Below are 24,777 nucleotides of genomic sequence, written 5' to 3' on the forward strand. Positions count from 1 at the left end.
AAAAGTGCAACTTACTCATACTCACAGAAGCTCAGAAATAGATCAATAAGGCAAACAGACTCCTAGCTCTTTACAGTCTCACAGTTTTGCACTAATTTATGTCACTACCGACTGAAGTAGAAACTCAATAGAACAGTGTAAGAAAGGAGGGCAGAATTTAACACTAGTTGAATTAGGTAACAAGGAATTCAAACTGAATGTAATAACTGAAAAGTAGCCAGTGAAAAAACACAGACTGATATTATTGAGGAGAGATTTTTCCATCAGTAGAATATGGCCAAATCTGATTGCACTGCAAGATTTATTTTGAAGACCTTCAAGCTAAAGGACAGGTTTAAAGCAACACTAATGGATGATGCTGCTTTAATTTCCACAGAAAGCTAAGTTAGGTGGCTAAAACCATTTTCCTCCTCCATACAAACTCACTTCTTAATGTTGTCCAAAAGAAGCAAAAATATTTGTATTTTTGGAAAGCCCCCAACAACAACACATTTCATCTCTAGGCATTAGTATTCACTAATAGCATGAACCTTTGCACATAATTAAGTGGTTTTGAAACAATGCCATTACATGTAGGAGCATTGTATCTTTTCCCGTGTTTGTGTTCAGTTTCAAATTTACCAGCCACAACAATAGAGTGGGAAAGCTCCTGCTGTGTACAAGAACCTGGCCTTGCAGGCTCGTAATGGAGCTCCTGTTAGTCAGGGGCTGATCCATATGGAGATTCAATAAGCAATGACATCTGTATTCCTGATGGTTTTATTTCTCAAACACCAGCCTCACTGGAAGTTTCATTTTACTTTTCACTCTGGAGAAAAGTCCAAACCTGAACATAGCAGATGCTCTCTGGAACACCCAGTACACATATGAGAACGTGTGTGTGGTCCCTCTCACCATTACAAGACAAAACAGCTTTCTGGAAAATGAAGAGGTTTTCTAAGCAGAAAAACCTTAATATTTACACTAATCTGACACAACAGGGTCCACTTGGTTAAAAAGAACAGTATTCACACAGGAGCCCAACTAAGTATAACTATATTCCCATGAAGATCTTATCCTTGGTCTGGGCAAACAGTCCAAGGAACACTATACAGCAAAGCTCTTACGTGAATCTGTATTTCTGAACAGTGAAAGAAGTCTTGCTTTCAAAGTTCTAGAAATGATCTCTTAAATTCTTCCCCTCTCTCTTGTATGATGGTTTGTTTTCAACGTAATTCACCAAAGCAGCTTTCAAAACAGAAGAAAAAAAGCTGTTTCCCTGAGGGAGGAGCAGTATCAGTTAAATCACAGAAAGCAAACGGCTTGGTCTGGTTCATAATTCACCTAAGTCCTGTTTCAGGTCTTGCATATCCTTATGTGGCATCATCTTGGCTGCAGACAATAAAAGCAAGTTTTCCTCCTTTAAGTCTCCTAATGTTATGGAGCGAATGTGATCCAGTCCCAGTCTGTCATCAGCATGAGTATGTTTATTGCAACCCATCTTACTCTGAAACGCCTATGACCTTGAGCTCCAGCAATTCTTACAAAGGGTAATGCAAGTAGTGAAGTGTTAAAACTGTAACACTCTTCTGTCTTTGCCTCTGTCCTTTTCTCTCTTGCTATCAGTTGTCTGTCACCCAACAACAACAACAAGCAAATCAATTACTATCAAGGCCAGTGGGGAAAAGGATATCAGTAACAACTTTCTTTCCAGTGGTACAGCCTAGCAGCTAAAATCGTGCCAAAGAAAAAAAATCAAAAAACAAACTAACAAACTAAAGAACAACCAAACAAATGCCACTGTGGAGGGGAATGACTAATAAAATAGGAGGCATAACTTTCAGAGCAGTCCTCGTATTTAATTTAGGTATTAGGATAAAATTCTTTACCATGAATGCAGTGAGGCACTGGAATAAGGTGCCCAGAGAAGCTGTGGATGCCCCATCCCTGGAGGTGCTCAAGACCAGGTTGGATGAGGCTTTGAGCAACCTGGTCCTGTGGGAGGTGTCCCTGCCTATAGCAGGGAGGTTGGACCTAAGCAGTCTGTAAGGTCCCTTCCAACTCTATGATTCTCATCCTGCCACAAGACCAACTGCCTCCTGACAACAATGCTGTAATTAGGATGATATCACAGAGCATGCTCTGAATTACTGGATTAAAGTAGCAGAGCTCTCTGTATTTAAACCCTTCACTCCATTCAGATAATTTAAATAATTCTGCTCATGACTTGTTTAGGCTACTCTTCCTCAAAGCATTCAAAATTAAAAGCAACACAAAAAAAAATAACGGCACTGCACTTAGGTTGGCACTAGTCTTTCCCTTATCCTAATAAACCATGGATCCCACAGACAAAGCCTCAACTCCCCTGTACCGGTCCTGTAGTCATCATCATCTTAAAAATAGCATTTAAAAAAAAAACAAACAGCAAATCACCAGATTAATGAAAGGCAGTCAAGTATCTGGTTTCCAGACAGCTAGTCTGAAAACACTAAGTAGCCGGATTCCCAAAGGAAAGGACATAATAGCAACAGAATATTATACAAAGGTTTTCTGCCTAAATGGTGACCCCCCCAGTTTACAGTTTAGTTGAGAGAAACCATGGAGAATTTCAAGAGGAAAAGGGTCACATTTCTCTCATTTTATTCCTCCTTTAAATATATCACATGAAGTCAGAGGCCGGCTGACTTTAAGTCCATGTAATTCCTCTACATTTTCCATTTATCATAGTCAATATTTGATCTGGACAGTGCTGCCTCTCCAGACTTCTGATGCTACTTCTATCTGACTTTTATCATAATGTGAAGTGCACTCTACACTGTAGAGGAGATTCCTCCAATATTTAAGAAGATGAAGTGGAAAAAAAAAAAACAATAATAAAGTATAAACATCGCCTCACTTAACCCCACAAAGGTGCCCACAATGTTATTAATTGGCAATTCCAAGTTATGATTCACCCCCACCAAGGAAACAATTAAAACTAAAATAAGGAATGTTCATTTTCTAGAGAAAAAAAAAAGGTTAAACTGCTCTCCTTATATGTTCTACCAGGTTCACAGTAACAACTTCCAAGACACCCAGTCTGGACAGCTGGCTGTCCAGAAAGGATACTTAATAAGAAGAGATACTCTATCCAATAAGCCAAATAAAAAACACAGATATATATTTTCTTCCTGGATGCAGTAGCACAAAGCTGAATGAAAGCTAAGTCTGGGAGCAGAATAAATACAATATCGTGAACTCAAATTGCAAAAGACTCGTTAGCAGATTGGCTGTACCCACACCTTTTTAATTAGGTGCATTGTGTCTTTTTCAATAGGCGAGAGAAGAAAATTTGCATACATGGAAATAGAGAAAACAAGGAGAAATAGCTGATGATTTGGAGGAGTTAGGGGAAAGAAGAAATAAAAACTTCTTACCTAATAACATTTTACATGCTTAGCCAATGTTCAGCTCCAATGTCAGCTTAGCCAATGCTCAGAAACAGACCTGTATCTTCAGGGTCTTTCCCATACCGAGTATGATAGTTTTCTTTCTCTTTCCCCATGCCTTTCTCAAGATCTGCTCCCAACTGATGCTGCTTTCTAGAACACCTCTCTAGCTGGCTGCTGGTGGCAGACACTGCAGGTGCTCCCAGATGGTGAGGAATGCACAAATGTTGAACAGACTGCTCCCTCCTCCCTGGGGGCTCCCAGTCACCACCAATGCTGGCTATACAAATGCTCGAATCATAGTCAAGCCTTGCCACAATCAGAAATATATACCTGAACCATCCACAGAAGCCTCTACTTCCTTATAAGCTTGTTTGGAAGAATACTTAAGTGCACTGTTTTATCTCTGCCTCCCATTCCTTTTCCTTTGTATTTCCTGAGATGCAGAGGTAAAACAACCTTGTATACAAATTCATTTTAAAAGAAAACAAACAATGCAGTTACTCGATCCTATTCTTTATTATGCACAGAAAAAAATCTTTGCATGAATCAGTAATTCTTTTCTCCTCATTCTTCATGAGACAACACTACAGACTGTTGCTAGTGAAAGAGTAGTATAAAAAACAATGTGAGGAGTATCAATTCCTTCAATGCTACAGGTGCAAGGACTTGACCACATCCTTTCACTTGGTCTTTTGAAGTCAACAACTGGACTGTGGTTGAATTGTCAGGAAGAATGGCATCTGAAAAAGGTACACATGATCAACCAACCCAAGTTCAAGGAACACCATAAATGCTTTGAGGTTAGCTAGTCAGGAAAGCCTGTAGATCCTCCAGGACACTGGGTTATCTTAAGGGGAAGTGTGGGCACTTAGAGACTGACTCATGGAAGCGCAACTAAAGCAGCTCTGTACGGCATTGTTTGAGAACCACTGACCCAGAAAGGCACTAAAACAAAGCTGGGCACAACGCTCCAAGCACAAGCACTCAGCTCTGTGCTCTGCTGCTGGAAGGAAAACACTGCACAGGGCTCCGCAATTTCACAGTCCACATACACAGCTAAGGGAGCTTTTGTGCTTACAGTGAAAAGAAAATTTCTACTTCTCTTCTTATCTTCTCTTCAAGCCTCAAGTTAAAAGCTCTCTGTTGCTTTCTTGCTTTCTCTTCCCCCTTATTTCACCCTTCCATAGTGATTCTATGTGATTAATAGTGATTCATAGTGATTAAACTCTGTGTTTTCACGTAAACATCTGACTTTCCTGGCTTCACTGGAATGTTGCTGAAGGCCCCCCTCCCACCTCTCTCATCCCCAGAGATGGAAGCATACATGACTTTGTCTGAGCAACACCCTGAATAAGGCCGCACTTGTGTTCTTAAAAGAGGCATCCAGCCAGCTGGAGGTTTCTTTATGGCTTCACTAAGTGCAAAGCCTTCCAGATTTGCAGACTGAGCCCGAAGCCTGACCTACCATGCCCTTGTGGGACCAGCGATACTCTTGCATTACTTGACAAAGAAAATACATGTTCTGTCAAGTTAAAAGCTTGTGACATGGCATTTGACTATTATCACTGTACGATACTATCAGTGTTTCAGTAGATGAAACAGCAGGGCCCAGTGTGCAGGATTAATTTTTTTTTTTTTTAAGAGTTTGGATCAACTATGCTGCGTGTTAAGGCAAGTGGAAAAAAATTATGCAAAAGCAGAAGTACTGCTGGAGCTTTATACAATATCTAAACGTCAGCGTGAGAACTTGGTCTAACGCTCAGCACAACCCACTGAATTCAACAAGCACAGGGTCAGGATTTAAACTTACGTTGTTCTTGTACACGCATAAATATTTAGGTATAAAATCACTGGGACATGCAGTATTATAACATATATGTATATATTTTTTTGCATGGAACTATCTACGCATTACACATGAATCACAGCAAAGCTGTTGTTGGGTTTTTTTCCTTTGTTTCTTTTGTTTTTAGTATTTAAAAAAAACATCTTTCCGTCCTGGGACTCAACCACTGCCTGTTCTTACCTCTGTAATAACATAGATCTTATCTCTGTAATAACACAGATTTTTATCTCACTGGTCTTCTCCCCTCCACAGTACAATAAGAGAATTTGTAGAATGAACGACTAACCAAATCCCTTTCAATTTAGGCTCACTCTGTTCAGGTATGTTGACATTCTCAAACTATATTTTCTACTTATTTTTTCAAAATGCATGTTCCCCTAGATTTACAACAGAAGAAGTCAGTGACAATCCCCAAAATTACCTCATAAATTAGCAAAACAGTCAGCGGAAGCTGCCTTTTTTTTTTTTTTTTTTAAATCCTAATAGTGTGAAGAGAAATTGTCCTTTTCCCAGCATTATCTAGCAGACCATCTTCCTGGTGAACTGCATATTCCTTGCAACCAGCTCCTGAGAACATCTATGCTCCTGTGGGCTCAGGCAGTTGCAGATCATAGAGCTTTTCATGGAAAACACTTTTTTTCTGATTTTTACCGTACAGCTTAACTACCAATCCAACCTGAGCAGTATGAAAGGAGTCAAAATGGAAATCATTGCCCAAATAACAATGTTCAAACCACTTAGTACTTCTAACCACTATTTTCTCCAGGCAATGGCTCTGCTATCTCACCCTCAACCCTGACTCAAGTCTGACTCATCTGTCAAAAGAAAAGCAGAGCTGTTTAAATGAAATAGCATTTAAGTCCTACATCCACAGAATAATAGCAAAGGCCTCACTAGAACAGGGTAAGTATAATTTTTTTTGGCTTACAGAACAGGGAAACTGAGGAACAGAGCACAGACACAGACACTCACCAAGGCAGCAGCAGAACCTGGAACTGGAGGTAAGAGGCACGGACTGCACAGGCACATAACTGCTGCCTGTTTCCCCTGAGCACTCTTTTCTGCCTGCTCATGATACCTCAGAGTTTTTGGTTCGCATGGAGCTCAGGCTAGACTGTGCTTTCTGAGGTTGCTGGCATAGCCAGGGTGAAACTGTGGCATTCTTGTAAGCTCTGTCTTCCAGCTGCAATCCTTTGTCACCACAGATATGAAATACACAGCACCTTCAACTGTTTAGCAAAGAGTCATTTGATGCAAAAACAGTTTCCCAGTAAAAATCACTGTTCTTCCCTGTTTCTAGTACCTTCTTATGAATTGCAACACACAGTAAGTTAGGTATCTCCTCTGCCAAAGGACATCCTGCACTGCATCACAAAATTAAAGAAAACATTTTTCAGCATGAAGTCTAATACTTTCTATCCATATAGAACAAGAACAGTTCTTTCAATGTGATCAGATTTTACAGCTTATCAAACTGGTCTCCTCCATTTTAACAGTGGCTGGATGACAATTTCTGTCCTATCTACTGCCTTTCTTGACTATCTCAGCTGGACTCAAGCTAATAAGCTTCTCATTAATGAAATGACTATGCCAAGGTACTGGCAGATGGCCCTGTGTTCCAAGCACATCTTTCCATTCCCTCCCTCCCAGAAGTCCTAATCTATACACAGCGTAATCGTCACAAAAACATATGCTCCCTGACAGAAAGCTTCCCTTCCATTATCTCTGTACTCTAGGGGATTGACCCCTAAAACCTCAGGGACATGAGGCAACTCCCTTCCTACTCAAGTATCAGTTTCCTCTGTGCCTGAAAACACATTCACCAGGTCCTGGCCAAAGTGCCTTACAAGGCTTAAAACCCATGCTAATCTCCCTCACTATACTACTGTCCATATTATATTCCACTACTAAACAAAAGGCATATACGCATACATATCTGTACTAAACAAACTTAAGTAATGTATATATGATATTTCTTACATTCAGTACTTTGCCACTGATTTATTTACAGGTCCCTGTGGCAGTACATGAGCCTTCCTCTCAGAAAAACAACATACTGTAACTTATTATGTTTGTTACCCATGAATCTCTTGTGTAACACTTCCATTTAAATGCTGAGTGAGTCAGTCACTAATCATGTATCTCATATATCTTAAAATAATCTATTTGTATCATCTGTTGGCTCCCTCTCCCTCATCAATTTAATCAGATTATTATGATTGATGAATTCATTAATATGGTCATCATATCCTGAGAGCACAGCAACGTCTATAGAAAGTTGCTCTTGCTTCCTGAACCTCTATCTCCCTTCTGCATAAACAGAGTGCTATGAACAGAGGAGCAGATGAACACTACCAGTTTCACAGTTGTGAGAATGACTGCACAAAGGTTTCCTCTTGACATTTGGAATCAAGCTGGCAGAAGCTCCTCAGAAGAAGCTGAGGGTATGAGATGGGCACTAACAGGCTACCATAACATGAAGGGTTGCTTTAGCACTCCATATTGATTATGAGCCTTCTGAAAAGTCATTCTCCAGAGGAAGAGAAAATTTGATTGTCAGTTCTCTTCTGCATTTAATCCCAACAGTACTGAATAGTTTTCTTCCACTGCAGATAGAGGAAGGCATCAACAGAAAACAGAAAAGCTTCTCTTTAACCTCTGCCCCTTCCTTTTCAACTTCAAGTTGGCAGTCTTTAAAGTAAGATCCTTCCTCACTCCACAACACCTTCAGTTAGTACTGACTGTTGTACAGAAGAACTTGAGCTTAGCAACTCCAAAACTATATAAAGGGTGAAAGAGTTCAAAAGCATGCTCATATTCTGGACTGAAACAAGCAAACAAAAAAAATAGGTCAAATACAAATAACAGCGGACAAGAAACGAGGGTGATAAATATTATTTGTAAAGATAGTGTAATTAAACTTTATATTTCTGTAGCTTTTTTCAACTAAAAATAAAGAAGCCAAAGCACTTCAATAGGACAACTTCCAAACCATCTCAAACAGTAAATAAAAGGAATACAAGAGCATGGCACTTACCGTGAAAAACGGACTACAGAAAAACATGCAGCAACACTACCCAAGTACCAAGAGTTGTGACTGCCTGAGGAGGGTGGTATAAATGACAGCCACCTGTGCTCAATTGTTGCCTAAAACTGAACTCAAAATTGAGACATCTCTGACTTGAACTGTAACTTTGTACCTTTCTAAAAAATCATAAACCAGATTAAAAGGTATCAGTTAAGAATATGGTATGATAGCAAATTCCTACTCCAGAAAACCTCATCTCTACCTTCTGCTGACTGCCAGGGCAACACCCGAGTTGACATTAAGCATTGGAGGATCAAAAAGATCACAGTGAGCGTCTGTCGAGTGGCGAACACAGAATTTGAATAAGGATTATTTTGGGAGGACAGCCAGCCTGGTAAACAGCAGCAAGCAAACAGGAAAGGCTACTTGTTGGAGGCAGAAACGCACAACAGGCTTCCAGAAACTAAACACGCCATATGTAATTAAAGCAATTTATTACAGCTATTTTGCTTCACACATTTGTAAATGCATTTTCCCCTTTTTAGTCTCAGAGTGATGTGCTTATTCATGCAAAATGAAAGGAAATATGTAAACAGTTTTGAAAACACAAGCAAAAAGTGTGAGAACGGAACATCTGATATGGCATTATCTTGCAAATGCCTCCAGATTCCTCTCCGGTCACTGTGTGGGCAGGGCAGCAAATTCCCAGGACAGAGCAGGGGTGGGTGGGAGAAGGGGACTGTAAAGCTATTCATGAACTTCACTTTGTATTTTCCTGTTCATTAGTGATCTGCTGGAGTGCTCAGGATGAGGGAGAGCTTGTTTGGACAGGAAGCACATGCACAAGGAGCCCGCGAAGGCGAGGGCACCCGAGGAGGCTGTGTCGGGGAACTGGGAGCTCTGGCAGAGCATGGCCTGAGGTGGCGATGGCCCAAGTTGCCCACAGACTGTCGCCTGCACCGCCAGGGCTGCTGCCCAGCCTCTCGATTGGATGCACCCTTAGCAATCAGTCAAGAAGAACGTTAATAGCTCACAAGGAAGTTCTTACAAACTAGGCAACTCCTTCCCCTGCCCTCACATACATAAAAATAGAAGTTACATCACCATGATTGCCTGGGCTTTCACTGACACCACGGACGTTAAGAGATGTGGGCAACAGCTCCTTGGGACAGATGAACTGAAGAGGACAATGAAGAATCTGTCTTCACAGCCATACTGACAAACAACACCTATAGGCATCCAACACTGGAGAAATGAAGCATCATACATCTGGCTGCTATAAAACAGAGGAACCCTCCCACTCACCCTCTGCTCCAGCAAGCATCAGGGAATTCCCTATCGCACAGCATGCTGACAGATGAAGATACTGGTAGAAGTGGAAAAAATCCGAAGGGATTCTCCCCTTAGGTTTTTCCTCTCACCTATCTCCTGCCAGCAGTTACTCCTTTCCATCCTCCTTGTAACAACGACCAGCTCTATAGCCAACACAACATCAGCAAGCAAGGCCTCTCTGCAGCCCTGCAAACAATAATAGGTCTTGAAGCTGTGGTATGGAAGTAATGCACAATTGCCGACAAATGGATGATAAGCCCTGAGTAAGTAACAGACAGCCATTGTTGTAAGCTGGCTATGGGCAAAGCAGTACTGAGCAAGGTCCACAAGGTAGGTGGTAAAGGAAAATGGGGGGGGGGGACACAGCTGTATAACTGGTTTACCCGAGCAGTCCATTGTTATCCATGTATCCTCCATAGAAGAGGGATATGGAAATGACAAAACTGTCACTTAGCCCTGGCCCCTTTCAAAACTTCTCCCTTCTCAAGAATGTCTTCATACACTGAATCCTACTAAAGTGGTAAAAGTCAGAGTTTGAGATCTTCTGAACTGAGGGTTAGCTTCTGTCCCAGTTTTAGACCAGAAACATCTGCGGCACAAGAGCCAGATGTAGAATGACAAACGGTGTAAGAAAGACAGAAAATTACTCTGCCATGTAAGAAAAGAATGATGAAACAAGCAAAACCAAAGCACAATAGAATGACAGAAGTCACCAGACTGTGATCATGGTGGGTTATAAACCAGAGAACATTACATTAATGAGGTAGGGGAACATTTGTAATATGCAGAGGATTACTAAGAATCTAATACAAACATTGTCTATTAAGAGAAAAACAATCTAATACATACGGAAACAACCTTCAAGTATACAAACCATAGTACAAAATAGAGAATACAAAAATTCATGAAAACTGGCAAGCAACACCAACACTAAGCAATTGCCAGCAACAGCTGATAAAATTGTAGTGCCGGTGAAAACAGCAAATGTATCTATTTGATCTAATCAAACTACCAGTAGAAAAATTAATTTTAAAGACTTGTAGCAGCAAATGTGATCTGAAGCAGAAGAAATGATGGCACAGTGAGCTTTAGATTAATAAAATCTGACTTCTTTATCTAGAAAATGAGTTGAAATGAAGGATTTTGTGTATGTATGTGTGCTGCATTCATAAAGCACCCAAAACAGCTTGCACATGACCTGTGATGAGGACACTATGTACTTAAGCAATACAAACCAATTGTAACCCAAACAATAATTTACACGTATATTCCCTTCAGAAGAACTGAACTAAGAAGAAACACAATGCTACATTCTATTTAAAGTTATTAAAAACAAAGTACTGAAATATGGAAATTATAAACACTCGCACTATTTTTATATATATGTACATAAATGGTTGTTAATTAATTACTAACTTAAAAAGAAGGAAAAAAAGACACCTTCCTTTATTGAGCTGTGTGCTCAATAGTGACAGTAAAATGCAAATTAAGTTATATAAGCATGTATAAGGAATTAAAAGGTGAGCAGTACAAAAAGAATTAGCATGTTCCCTCCCCTGTGACACCCTGGTCACTTCTTACTGCTTTACCCTACAACAACAGAAGAACACTGCAGTCATAGATTGAAATTGCTAATGGAAAAGAAATAACAAAGAAAACAATGTAAAGTCTGCTTGCACTCTCTCTCTCCCAAAACCACAGAGAAGATAGGTTCAAGAAATACACAAAAAAGTCCAAAACAGTCAAGAGGAGAAACCAAACAGATTAAGAGCTATTAATTTGTTTTCCTAACAAAAGAACAGGGGAACACACAATGAAACTCAGAAACGCACAATGAAACCACAGTTGCAAAGGTACAGGGAAAAAAATTGGCTGATTTGAGATTATATAGTTTCACAGCATACACCATTAGTTAGTAGTCTTCACTTGACGTTAACCATGATGTTAAGAATAGTATGAAATATTAATATTTATAATAAGCACATTTCAATTAATATTAATAAACATCACAAAGCACAGAAACTCACCTACTTCAAGGCACAACACTTTTTCTGCTCCTGAAGGTTCACAATAAACATCCAGGAAAAGTGTAATTTAATTACCTTCTACAGATTTTTTTCTTTTCTTAAACAGTAAGAGCTATTGCTGATAATAGAAGGACTTTGATGGACAGATGCTCTGATCCACTACATGCAGTGGAGGAGACGTAAAAGTAGCAGTTTCTTATGCGGGCAGAACATGTTTGTAAATTATATCATGGCAGCCACAGTGACGTAAAGTCTTACAAAGTGTGATATACAAATACAGAACAAAAAAGAGTGTGTAGTTTAAAGATACGAAGAGAGAAAACAGAAATATATATAGGTAAAGCTGCAACAGACGGTGAGAAAAAAAGCCTGGAAACAGTGGCCGTATTTTTTCAAATAAGTTTTTTCTGGGAGGTATTTTGAACATTTCTTGAGAGACCTTCCTAAGCATGAGTAGCAGCACCGGAGAGTGATAACTTTGACAGCTTATGAAGTTAGGGGTGGAGGCTGTTATTACTGACCTGAGACAAAACAAGCTATATGGTGCCACAAAAAAGATTACTTATTTTTTTTATGAGGAATAATAGAGTATAAAGGAAGGGGCAATATGATCAAAACACCGGGTCAAAGAAGTGATCTTGGCAGCAAATTTCCAAATGGCAATGGTAGCAGAAATGCAGCATTTACTAAGACAGGAGAGTGAGGACATGACTTTTTCTTCTTAGAAAAATAATGGAAAGAAAAAAACACATAATTACAGTCCAGGTATACAGACTTACCTGTAAACTTCCATATTAATTCAAATTATGGACTTGAATAATGGGTAGTGACCAAAAAGGTAGCTTTTTTTCTATCAAGCTCTAATGGGAAAGAAGACTATATAAACACAGGAAAACAAACAGTTTGAGTTTCAGAACTTCAAAATGCTCCCAGAAGAGCTGCAAAATCAGTTAATGGCTGTACAAAAACAAAATGGCTGAGGTCTCTAATGAAAGGCATGAGCTATGAAGACTAAATGGACCGTCAACAGAGAATATCTTCATTGAGCCTTGCTACTTTCAGTAGTCCTCCAACTGAGAGCCAGCATTGCTCTAACAGTAGATGTAGGTACTCAGCAAGAGCATGGTGAAAAATGCAAGATATGAGCCAAAATATAAAGGGTCCTCCCTCAACCTCAGTAGTAAAGATGTAGGGAAAAAAAAGCTAGACAGCAGAATCGGATACAAATATACAGATGTCATTTTGAATTTAGTATTCAAGATGCTATACAGCAGCTAGGAACTAGAAACACCCAAGAGAATTAGCAACAGAATTATTGCCCAAATCATGTTAAGTGTGAGTCTGACAAGGTGAAAAAGTGACATGTAGAAGCACCAGCAATATGTTATATTCGTCCAACTCTGATGGAAATAAATGACCTTTGAATGCAAAATATACCTGAGCAGTGAAGAGGGTTAGAGTAACAGATTTATTTCAGATATACATTCTGTGATTTCTCCATTACCCTTATTAATATATTAAATATTTAAGCAAAGCTGGAAAATAATCAGCCAACTTTAGCAGCAATCATTTTCTGGATAGTCCTCTTGATCTTCTAGAGAGTATAAAATGATATAGTGTGAAAAATGTTTCAGACAGATCTATCAATATAAATCCTTTACAGTTTTCCTTGAAATTCTCACATAAGAAGAACAGTATTCATCTAAAAGCCATACTCTTTTCCTAACTGCTCCAGTCCGTGAATCATACACCTTAAAATTTCTGCTGCAGCTGAAGGGTAAGGACAGACATGCCTGAGACTTCTGAAATTGCCAGTTTTGATACCAACAGCACAGCCTCTTTCTTCAGCAACAGCTGCTTGAGAAGTTGAAATGTTACATATATATACATAGACACACAAAGGTTTGGAGTGAGTGAAATTTGAATGCAAGGAGTTCACTGTAAGAAGAAACAACAGGCAGGAAACAGTTCTTGCAAATTCTGCCTGATGATTTTATGTTTGCTGTGGTATAAGCTGTTCCCCTCACTTTGGATCCCTTCTGTTTTCACAAATCCACACCAGCAACAAGAGATAGCAACCACCGCCACCATCATCACAACTGTCTCCCATTGCTGGTCCTGCAGAAAGCATAGGGAGATAGAGAATGGGACTTTTGCTGTTTGCCATGTGCTGATCATCAGTACTTTGTGTGGTTGGTAGGGACATGTGTAAAAAAGAAAAAAACTAAAATACCACCATCAAAGAAAGAAACACGCTAAGCCTGTGCTCACATGTCCTTTCCTTTCCAACTGTTACAGCTTCAAAGGAGACAGGGATCATGACAGAAGCTGTTCCACCTCTACTGGTTACTTCTCACCAGAAACAACTCATTTGGCACAACATCTCATGCTACCTCAAGGGCTAGCTTCATCAAAGGAGGATGAACAAGAAGCTGAGGGTGACCCACGACTACAGTCATGGGGTGTAGTCCCACCATATCTGAACTCAGTGAGCAAAGGTGTGTGCTGGTGACAAGGTACATTGACAGTCAAAGGCAAGGCGAGCGACCAACTAGGTCCATGGGCCATCCAGGGGTCGAGTCAGGAGCAAAAGGAGACCAGGACAGGGAGAGACAGGAAACACATAATCTACAGTGTGGTTTCTAGACCTGTTCAGAAAGCAAGGCTGGAGACAAAAGAGGAGACAGACACACCCACTTTGCCACTCAGGCCATGACCCATGAATACTGAAGGCCCAAGTCTGAGCTTGAGGGCTGTCCCCAGAGCCCTGGTCACAGTGTGCAGATAGGGGTCCTGGCTGAGGCTGCTCCAGGCACTGCTGCCTTCAAGACTAACATGTAGCTGGTTTCTGTGGCCTCTGACTGAAAGGAAGGACTGTGCACATTACATCTGTAGGGACAGACAGATGATGTGCCAAAGATGCAGTATCAAGGATGGTTTAGATTCACACATTCTACTGACCCGACAGGAATATATGCAAACTTACAGATAACTGAAAGCAGTTTTCCCTGTGAGAATATAGATAAAAATTTGGATATAAGAGCCGTTTTTCCTACTAATTATGTAAACACATTCCTGTCAAACAGTAGTGATTTTTTTCCCTCTCTTTAACCACTCAGGTGTGCTCTCTCCTGTATTTGCTCTTCCAACTCATACTGGCCTCTCCATACCAGTGCCAACTCCACTCAACTATATCTTAAAATATGGGAAGCAGTGCTGCGCCTCCAGCAATCACCATCCCAAGTGCTATAAAACTCTCTTGACAATACAAGCAATACACCTGTATGTGTTTCTTAGATGCTTTGCTATTGTCTCTCATAAAGCCTTCTAAGACAAAGGCAATGGAAGGGAGCCCCAACTGCAAGTGAAAGCAGTTCTGGAAGTTTGGAGGTGGGAGGACAGTGAGGAGGTATGACAGGAGCAAGGAACAGCAAACCTAACAAAAGATAACGTCTTCTGGACCAATTCATTCCATATAAGCAGTGCTAGGCTTGTCTACACTGATACTCTTCTTAAAAATTTCCTCTGTTTCATTGCTGCCAGTGCCTGCAGGAGTTGCCGTGTAAAGTGCTGGTCCCTACCAGTTTCCCAGGCACAGCCATTATGTCTGTACACCAGTTTGAATGAGAAATACTTGTTTCCCTTTTACCTGAGATTTCCTTGCTTTAGAACAATTGACAAGCACGGTTCAAAGTTTGAAAATAGAAATTACATACTTCTCTGCATGTCTGATGGAAAATCCACGTCCAGTAGTTTCATTTCATATGTTTAAGTAGGCCATGAAGAAAAGTATTATGGATGCAGAAAAACAACAGCATTCTGCAATGCACTGATATTTACCACACAAAACTGCCAAATCATTAAATAATCAATTAAAAACCATACTCCTAGATTTTCTTTTTGGTCAAATAGCTTAAAAATGAAAAAGTACACAAAGTTGTTATCAATGTTCAGCCAACAGTTGCAACATGTTGGCCTCTACCTTAACTCAACATAGCTCTAATTTCAAAGCCTGCTTAGAACTCTTCAAACACCGACATTATTAAGCATAGCAGGCACACTGAACACTCAGATGGAGCCAGCATGCTTTATGCAAAACTCAGGCTCTGCAGTTCCTCCCCTGTTTTTCCCAGGCTAAGCTTACCTGTTCTCCAGAGCAGGACTTTCCTGTCACACTTCTTCTGACAGAGAGGAGCTGAGCTTCTCTGCTCTCTCATCCTTCGACTACTGCTTTTTATTTCCCAATCACTTTCCCTTTTTACCGACTGCAATGGAGGCTAAGCACGTAGCTTCTTTGTTTCAAGTCGCCGACTGGCACCTTAACCCTCGCAGCTCTGCAGGCACCTTCCCAATTGCCAAGGGGAGGAGCCGGCAGCTCGATCGAGATCCCGGCAGGACTCTCCTGCCGGTGTGCAGAGGTGAACGGGGACCCTACCGCCGCTGACTGTGCTGGGGGCGGGCACGGGGCTCCCGCCCGACTGCATCTCCTTGTGTCATTTTAAAGAGACTGTAACAGAGGTTTCTTAAAACTGGCAGCATATAAGGAATTTGCAAGTATTAACTACAGAAGGACAGAACTTCCCCGTGAAGCAATGCAGGGATCATTCACAAAATTAACCAAGAGCAGATATACTACAAAAGGCTCTGTCTCCTAAGATTACAGGAATGCAGTGGAAAAGCCAGGACTGCTAATGCCCTTCAACAGAGACTTTTTGGATCCACTGGCACCCTTTTCATTGTAATTTGTTACAGACTGCACATACTGATTGACACTGTTGCAACAACCCCATGTAAAAAAAATTATCTGCCATCAGCAGTGGTTGTAAGGACATGCCTAAATGAACAATGTCAGAGAGTGCAACTGCTTAACTATCAAATGTTTAGCATACTCCAGAAATAAAACTTTCAATACAGTTTCTCAGCATCACCCAAAAGCTTCCATTAGAAACATTTGGATTTCAACAGTATTCAGCTATATCTGCCAGCAAAAAGAAATGCTCAGCAGCCTTGAGTGGGTAAAACTGCAACAGCTCATTTTTCATGCAGCTACGAGGCTGCACAATCAAGAGTGCAGTCCTAGAAGGACAAACTCCACAAGTCTTCACAGCAATGACTTTTTTTCACTCTATCTTAAAAGACCCCTTTAAGGAGGAGGTTATGATACCCAGTTTAGCACTAATAATCACTGTGTTTCATGCATCATTTTTCTCTTTGTTTTTATTGCTGCCACCCAAACACCTTTAGTTTCTCCTGAAAACCAGAGTCTGAGGCTCTTCATTCCAAGCACAGTCTTCTAGCCAAATTATCATTAAGATTTATGTCAGGTGGCAAATCCCTCCAGTCTAGAAAACACATCTTTCCAGGGTAAAATTTTCAGAATGGTCTTTTACCTAAAAGTCACAGAGCTTAGGTCTCTGGGTAACAAATAGCTTTTAACGTATTACCCCTGAACATGATTTTCTGTAAGAGGAAAAGAAAAAGGAGGAATGAGTCTGTGAACACACTGGCAAACCTGTGTTCTGTGCTCAGAAGTCAACCAGTGCTTGGCACAGATACTGATTTTTCCACTACGAGTTCTCTTTTCCTGCCTCCAAAGTAATATACTTTAGCCCTATCTACAAAAGGTACATACAGTAAATCAAAGTTTATGCACCAGCAAAGAACATCTATTTACAGTCCCCTTCTCTGCTCCCTTCCCAAAGTTGCTCTCAGCTGCTTAGTGAGGTCATTCTCTACTAGTTTGCCATAATCTCTTTTACATTCTGGATACTTGCTGTCAAACCTCAGAGGAGCTGCGGAATGGACAGGGAGTAAAAGCTGGATATAAGAGACCTCCTCAGTACAAATATCCCAGATCAATTATCTATATAGACCCACTGCATTAAAAGCCTCCTGTTTCTGAGCCCTTCCTAAAAGCTCCCTTGAGCACACGGTCCAACTGTACATAACAATGGGATAAGTTAAAAACAGGAAGCCAAAGAAGACATGATGGGAACAGAAAAAAAAAACCAAGAATTCTAAACATGAGGGGTTTGCCTAAGAAAAAGCATACAGGTTCAAAGAAACAAACACAAACACGGTAACATCTACTACAACCAGGCTGGAATGACAGATTTCTGATATTTGATCTACAAATCATTGAGAAGACTTGGCTACTACAGACAATCTTAACATGCCAAAGTCTTCTATAGCAAAGTTTTTCTTAGCATCAGCTGGAAAGCTTAGAGCACTAGCTCATCTTGCAGCTACAAGATGTATCTTTTGATACTTGGAAGACATACTTGATGAGAAAGAGAAAGCTACCGAGGGACCTCAGGACCTTGTACATAGGTTCAAGTGCTCTTTGTATTTCTTCCCTGCAGAGTACTCTTGAGCACTCTTACATCAGTTGAGTTGACATCTGTTTTTTCCCCTTTCAGATATGCTTCCATCCCCTCAGCACACTGTCAAAATTATTACTTTGACAAGAAACTTTCAGTATATCACCACAGGGTTAATTTCCTTTTACCTTCTACTATAGCAGTGCAGAGTGCTCAGCTTGGCTCAAAGGGCATGAATAATGTAAGAGGACTCCACTAGGAGGACCATTAATGCCCCAGAAAGGCTTCTATGATTCTCTCACCAGTTCTCACTTGCCGTATCTTTCATTTCCATTAAACGTTTTAGCACCAGCATTAAATCAAACCCAAAGCTCTCTCACAGCTAGCAGCTCCCCACGGGTAGTGCCACTGACAGACTGCAGGGACTGAGGAGTCAGAGGGGTCAGGAGGGGAGCGCTCCGCAGCCTCTGGTAAGCCTGCCAGCTTAGCCACCTGACCCCAACAAGCACTGCCAAAAGAGGCAGGAGCTGTCACAGCCACGGTCCCACTCCTCCCCTCATCTCACATCTCAGACAGCAGAGTATAAGCCTTGGGAAAGGAACGAGCTACCTCACTTCACTGTAAAGCACTGTGAAGGAAATTTGCAAATGTAGCTTACAACCTGTTGTGTTATGGCCACTAAGAGCAGATCTTCAGCTTGCATTCAGAATGGGCATCCAGCTGGGCCTAGGTCTAGCAGCTCTCTGAGAACAAACAGACAAACCAACAGCCCTTCCTGCACTGCACATTGAATGCACAGCGACTGACATCATTACAAAACCATGCCCTCCACATGGCCTGCTCTCTGTTGCTCCTCAGCTTCTCTAACGTTTGCCTTCAGCAATGAAATATTACATCCTTCATTTAAGTAAATTCCCTTCCCTCCCCGTCTTTGAATTATATAAAGACTAAAAAATGCAAGAAATAGTTTTAGAACTTGGAAAAAGTACTCATCTCTTTCAAGAATGGCTGAGATCCAACTGAACTATTCATCTCGTAATACGACATGGACATTGACCTTAATACATGACTCATTTCATATTAAGTTTGGGAAAATTTGACAATAAAATGAGTTGCGGTTACAAGAAAATCCAGCCAGGTGCATGCAACAGAGGGAAATGGTGAGTCTGAATGTTATCAGATGAGCCACAAACTTGATACATCACACATCTATGAAATTACATATCGTTCTTAATTGGATATTCCAAATCAAATCAGGAAAACACGACCAGAACTACAGGAAATACTAGGATCTTGGGCAAATTGCCTTCAGTGTCTGCTCTCAGTTATGCTATCTGTAAAATACGATCAATAAATGTAACCATTAAGTAAATGTAAAATGTGATTAGTCTAATTCTTTAGCAGAAAAAAATTAGGTAGTGACTTGTTTAGAGTTTTTTTATTTGCTTTGCACTATATTACAACTATAACACAATTTCCAAATGCTGAAGAGGCTGTAAAATGGAAGCTGGAAAAATGCATTACAGGCACAGAAACTGAATACAGAAAAAATTGTTAGATTTGCATATGCACAGTTACGACTAGGATCAGCTTTCTCTACATATGTAAACTGAAGTGATAAAACATATAAAAGCAAATGGTGAGGGCTTAAGGAGGAATGTCCTCACCCATAGTTGTGATCCTAACTCTGCATATGGAAAAAGCCATCTTCTGTACTTGAATTACCAGTTACTTTGGCGCAGTCTATATGACAGGAGTTTTAAGTGGTGCCACAAGTAGGCACAAAAGAGTAATTTAAGGAAAAGATGGGAAATCACAACTATTTCCTATGTTGATGAAACAATTTTAACAGCAAATGAAAGAGGAAAGGCATGAAGAGCACTGAAGAATCTAAGACTGGATGGAAAAGATTACTTAAAAGTAGTTCAAAGCTGAGGTTTGAAATGCTTTGCATCCACAGCGGCACCTTTTCCAACCTTTAAAGGGTTAACTCAGACCTTCCTCTGCAAGCTACATAAACAGAGTTCCATGGAATGAAGTACACAACTACACTGTATCAAACATTAAAAGCTGTATTACAAGACAACTGTTGAAGTTACAAAATGTCCTGTAGCTCTTTAAAGCTATAAATTTGCTTTGGCCATGATATTAACCTAATGTGTTTTCCCAATATCAATCATGATTGTGTGAAGTGCTTCGAAATGAAAGATGCTATATAAGTGCAAAACATTAATGCAACACACTCAACTTAATTTGGACATGCTATAGTAGGACGGATCCTTTATTGAGACATCTGTTAGGAAACTGATTTGGCCAAATCACAGTGAGCGATAATGAGTGCTGTTTAATCAAGACAGTATTAACATAAATTTTAACTTGTGTCAAGCAGCTTAATGGTAAATTACTGAATGTTAAACAGTCATGGAGTTTTATGCTCTGGTCTTTTAATAAACAAGTTCTCAAGTAAAGTAAAATGTGCTGTTTCTTCAATGTGCAGTCAGAAAGAGCTATATATAATCAGAAATAGATCTGAAATCAAGTGATGTGAGACTTGACATCATTTTTAAAAGGTTCAGTACTGGAACGGTCTTCATTTTAAACTAAATATGAAATCTTTAACAAGAAATGTATACCTAGATGTGTTTATAACTAGAAATTAATACCTGATAATTTCTGTCTTTGTAAATATATGGCATTTGTGACACGTGTGTTCAACACCAAACAGTTTTTTACACTTCATATGGATAAGATTCAGTAAATTTCTAGCCTTATCACTGTGAAAATGGCTACAAACATAGAGCCTTTCCATGATAACCCCAGATCACGTGGTTTCATCCACTTGGAATCAATTCTGGTAATCAACACTTCAGCCTACAATTCTCTCTGAGAGAAATATAAAACTTCTGGCATCCTAACTATTAGGAACCAAAATACTAATGGGGGAGAGCCACCACACTATGATATCAAACAGAAGCCTTTCCTGTAAAAGTCTAATAATGACAAGATACTGCTTTAGTTATTCACTTCTAAAGGAAGGGAAATTCCAGAATCCAATATTCATTATATACTTGACTTGTATTAAGTCATATGCTGTTTCTGTTCTCACCCCCTTTTAAACAATTAGAAGAAGAGGCAAATAACTGACCTATGGAAATATTTTATAAATTGAAAGCTCGCTAGTCCTCCAGGCAGCAAAAAATGTTGAGACTGGTACTGAGTTTGAAAGTGTCTTGCTACCCACAGGAGATGCCATGCTTTAACATAAGAAAAGAGGCAGCGTAATGTTTATTTCCTATTTCAGTGGAGTAATTAAACACAGCATTTCCCTCCCTACAATACTACGATGAACACTTTGACAGAAGACCAGGCTTCTTAATGTAACGTGCACACATGAAGTATCTATGAGCAGATGCACAGAAGAATGTACATCTGGTTTTGTACTGTGCATGAGCACATGCATGAAGTGGACGTGGGTCCTGCACGATTACAAGAGCATGTGCAAAGAGCCAAAATGATCACTGCTAATGTCACAGTTCCAGGACTTTCATTCACTGAGCTTAGAGCCAACATTTTCAACACAATCATTTTAGTAACACTGAAACCCACAATTAAATAGGACTCATTTGTTCCACCATCACTCCACAACCACAGCAACTCCACTGACAGTCATATTCTCTCCACCCCTCTCACGACCTATGCCAGCAGAAATCTCAATAGGGGACAAGAAGGCCAAGCTTTTCCACAGGTCTAATTCTCAAAGCAACAGCCACCTTTGGGGGGGGAGGGGAAAGCGTGCTGTTGCTGTGGAAACAGAGCACAAAAATACTACTAATAGATCAAGCAGCTCGGGGAGGATCAAGCACACTGGCAAACAGATATTGGAACTTCCTCTAGCACGCAGGAAGGGTTAGGACAGGGAACAGAGTCAGCCCAGATTTCTCCATCATCTTCCAGAATTTAGGGGACCTGCACCAGCTTTTCAAATATAAGTCCCTCACTACACTTGGTGAGGAAAGGTACCTTGTTTTTGAAAACATTTACTCAAGGCTGGAACTGGGAAGAGGATAAAGTTTGCTTAAATTCTTGATAGGCATATTAATACAGAATCCAGGACATGGTGTTTGACAGAGTACTACTGAAATGCATGGGCCTGCCCCAAGAGTTTACAGGCTGAATTCAGAAATGATGCTGGTGAATGGTAAAAGAGAAAACTAACCTACACCCTGGCAGAGTTCTTCTGTTCCTTATTCTCTAAAAGATGAAAGGGAATAAATAGAATGCAATCTGGTAATTAAAGACTGCATGATAATTAACATATAAAAACATCTGAAGTAAGACTACATAGGCAACATCAATATGAAATTACTCTTAACTTGTTGAATCACTTGTCTTTAAAACTACTCTTGTGCACAAATGTAGTTCCGTTCCTCTTTCCATTCCCTTTGAGGTCCTGTAACTGCATAACCTGTTCATACCCAGAACTACATACTTCTCACAGTCTGTGGTTTAGTCAGACAGAACACTGTAGTTTAACATAGCATTAATGAGAACATCGCAAACACAAAAGCCAGCTCCAGGTTTTCAAGATGAAAGGAACTGCCAAGTGCAAACACTGTAACTACTCATACTATCAAAGATCAGGTAAAACCAGTAAACAGTAGCTATTTGACACTCCAAAGTACTGGGACGTTTTAATCCTCACACAGAGATATCAGAGGATTCCAAGAGGTTAGAAATGTGTTTAGCTTATTGATGCTACAATGCTACCAGGCATTAATTCCCTCAACTCTGAATCTTCCTGCCTTCCTTCTTATCCCCATAAAACATCTCATATTAAAAGAAACTAGACATTGGCAAGCTAGAAGAACGATTTATTTTACAAGGGTGTTGTGAAGCTTAATTCATGTTTGTAAAGCCCTTTGTATTGTGCCTTTCATCTACTGTGGGAACCTCACAGTATTATCAATAAGGTCTTTTCTACAGTAGAAAGGCTTCGCTAAAATAGCTATACTAACAAATCTGCCTAGTTGAGATGTGGTTTACATAGGCAAAATGGTTATTTTGCCAGAACAGCTAATACCAGTTCCCTGAAAAAAAACATGTTTTACTGGCAGCTGCACATTTTCAGTTGCATCGAACTGGGTTGGATACTGTATGTCAATGAAAGAAATTTCTGCAGAATCTTACCAAATCACAGTGAAGCTGGCAAAACCTTGAACAGTAACTCTGATCAGTGTGTTTTGGAGACTGCAGACAAAGGATGCACATTTATCACGTCCACAATACAAATTCTCTGCATTCATTTATTCATGTGAATTGGCTAGAAGCAACAAGGCCCTCTGTGAAGAGATCCCATTAGCAGCAATGTATTTCACTTGTGGGGCTTTTTGTTTTTTTTCTTATAAAAAATAATTTGGGGGTTATTGTTTTTCCTCTTAGTAGCAAGAAACTAAAGAAATACAAAGCATTAAGATAAAGCCGTGTTCTGTTATATTCTGCCAAATGGAAAAGAACAGAACACTAACAGAGCCAGAATGAAGGCCTAGAAATGATTTTTGTGATGGTAAGGAACAGACTGCAGTACAAGAAACTAGCTCACCTCACAGTCATTTTTTAAGCACACTATTATTGCTATCTTCTCTTCAAAGCCCAACTTTCTCATGCAAGTTTAGAGCAACACGAAGAGCCTCATTGTTATTTGTCCCCTAACAAAAGTGGAGAGGTGCCGTCACGACAAGTTCCCAAATGACCAGTTGCCATTTTCTTTCTCGTCCTGTTTAGTCTCATCCTGAACCTGTAGTAGCAGCAGTAGAGTGTTTACATTTTGCCTTTCAGTATTCCCACATCTTGCTGGAAGTCTGCAGAAATTCTTCTCACCTAAGGGTTTGCTTACACAAGGAAAGGAAGCTCATCTCTCTCACATCTCTGGGAGGCTTCTCCCCTATAGATCACTGTATTTTTTGCAATGGATGTCCCCATATCCATCTGCAGTAGCAGTTTTCCAGCACCCACATGCACAATGGTGTAACATGATACGGCACAGCCATATTTCAGGTCAGAAACTAGCTAAATATTTTCCCACAAACTGATTCAGTTCAGATGTGCTTGAACCTGGAATGGAGCTCAAAATCCGAAGATAGAAATTGCCATCGTTAAGAAAAGTAAGTTACTTAACAATATGGAAAATGTTTTCCGCCTGAAAGATGGGTTCCATTAACAAGATTTGTGCAGTATTCAATTGCTTTCCATTGAAAGGTAAAGCGAAATTTTCTTTAAAACAAAACATGAAACTCCACCTTCTCTGCTATTAAGACAAATTAGCCACAATAAATTAATCAGCAATGTATTATTTACCACATTAGCAGAATAGAATCCACGGCCCACAGAAGTGCTCCCTGCGCTGTTTTATCTAAGACTTATTTAGGTGACCTCTCACAAACACTAAGCATAAGAAGTAGTCATTTCTAACTGTTACACGTTCTCCACAACTTTTACTCAGTCACTGGTGTATCATCAACACAGGATGCAGAATAGCACTGACCGAAAAACCAGACTTGTTCTTTTTAAGTCTAGGCCAGAAATGACAAGGCTCAAATGAGAGCCAAATGACAAGAAATGCTATGCAGATTAGCTAAGCTATATACCAAAGCTGTAGTACTAAAAGGTTGGCCTTTCTTGCTTTCAGTTAAGAAGCACTTTCTTGCCATGAAAGCATAAAATAAAAACTGGATCATGTTTCCTTTTCCCACTAGCATACATTTTGCATGTAAACAGCTGCTCCTAATCAATTGAGAGTTAGATATTAACACTTGAC

At 40.0% G+C, this 24,777-nt stretch overlaps 1 protein-coding gene across 6 annotated transcripts in view; it reads right to left on the bottom strand.

The window, feature by feature from the left end:
- Positions 1-24,777, bottom strand: part of NDST2 (N-deacetylase and N-sulfotransferase 2) — a 105,307-nt gene that overhangs the window by 51,264 nt on the left and 29,266 nt on the right. For 2 of the 6 annotated variants that reach the window (XM_021397750.1, XM_021397753.1), the window contains exon 1: positions 15,788-16,020. The exons of 2 other annotated variants lie outside the window; for them this stretch is intronic. The gene's annotated coding sequence lies outside the window, so the exon portion shown is untranslated. Of the gene's footprint in view, positions 1-3,395; positions 3,790-8,293; positions 8,557-15,787; positions 16,021-24,777 lie in introns of those variants that run through there. 2 more of the 6 variants (XM_021397755.1, XM_021397754.1) reach the window with 2 other exon arrangements.

Source organism: Numida meleagris, chromosome 5 (assembly GCF_002078875.1).
Source record: "Numida meleagris isolate 19003 breed g44 Domestic line chromosome 5, NumMel1.0, whole genome shotgun sequence".
NCBI classification, from domain to species: Eukaryota; Metazoa; Chordata; class Aves; order Galliformes; family Numididae; genus Numida; species Numida meleagris.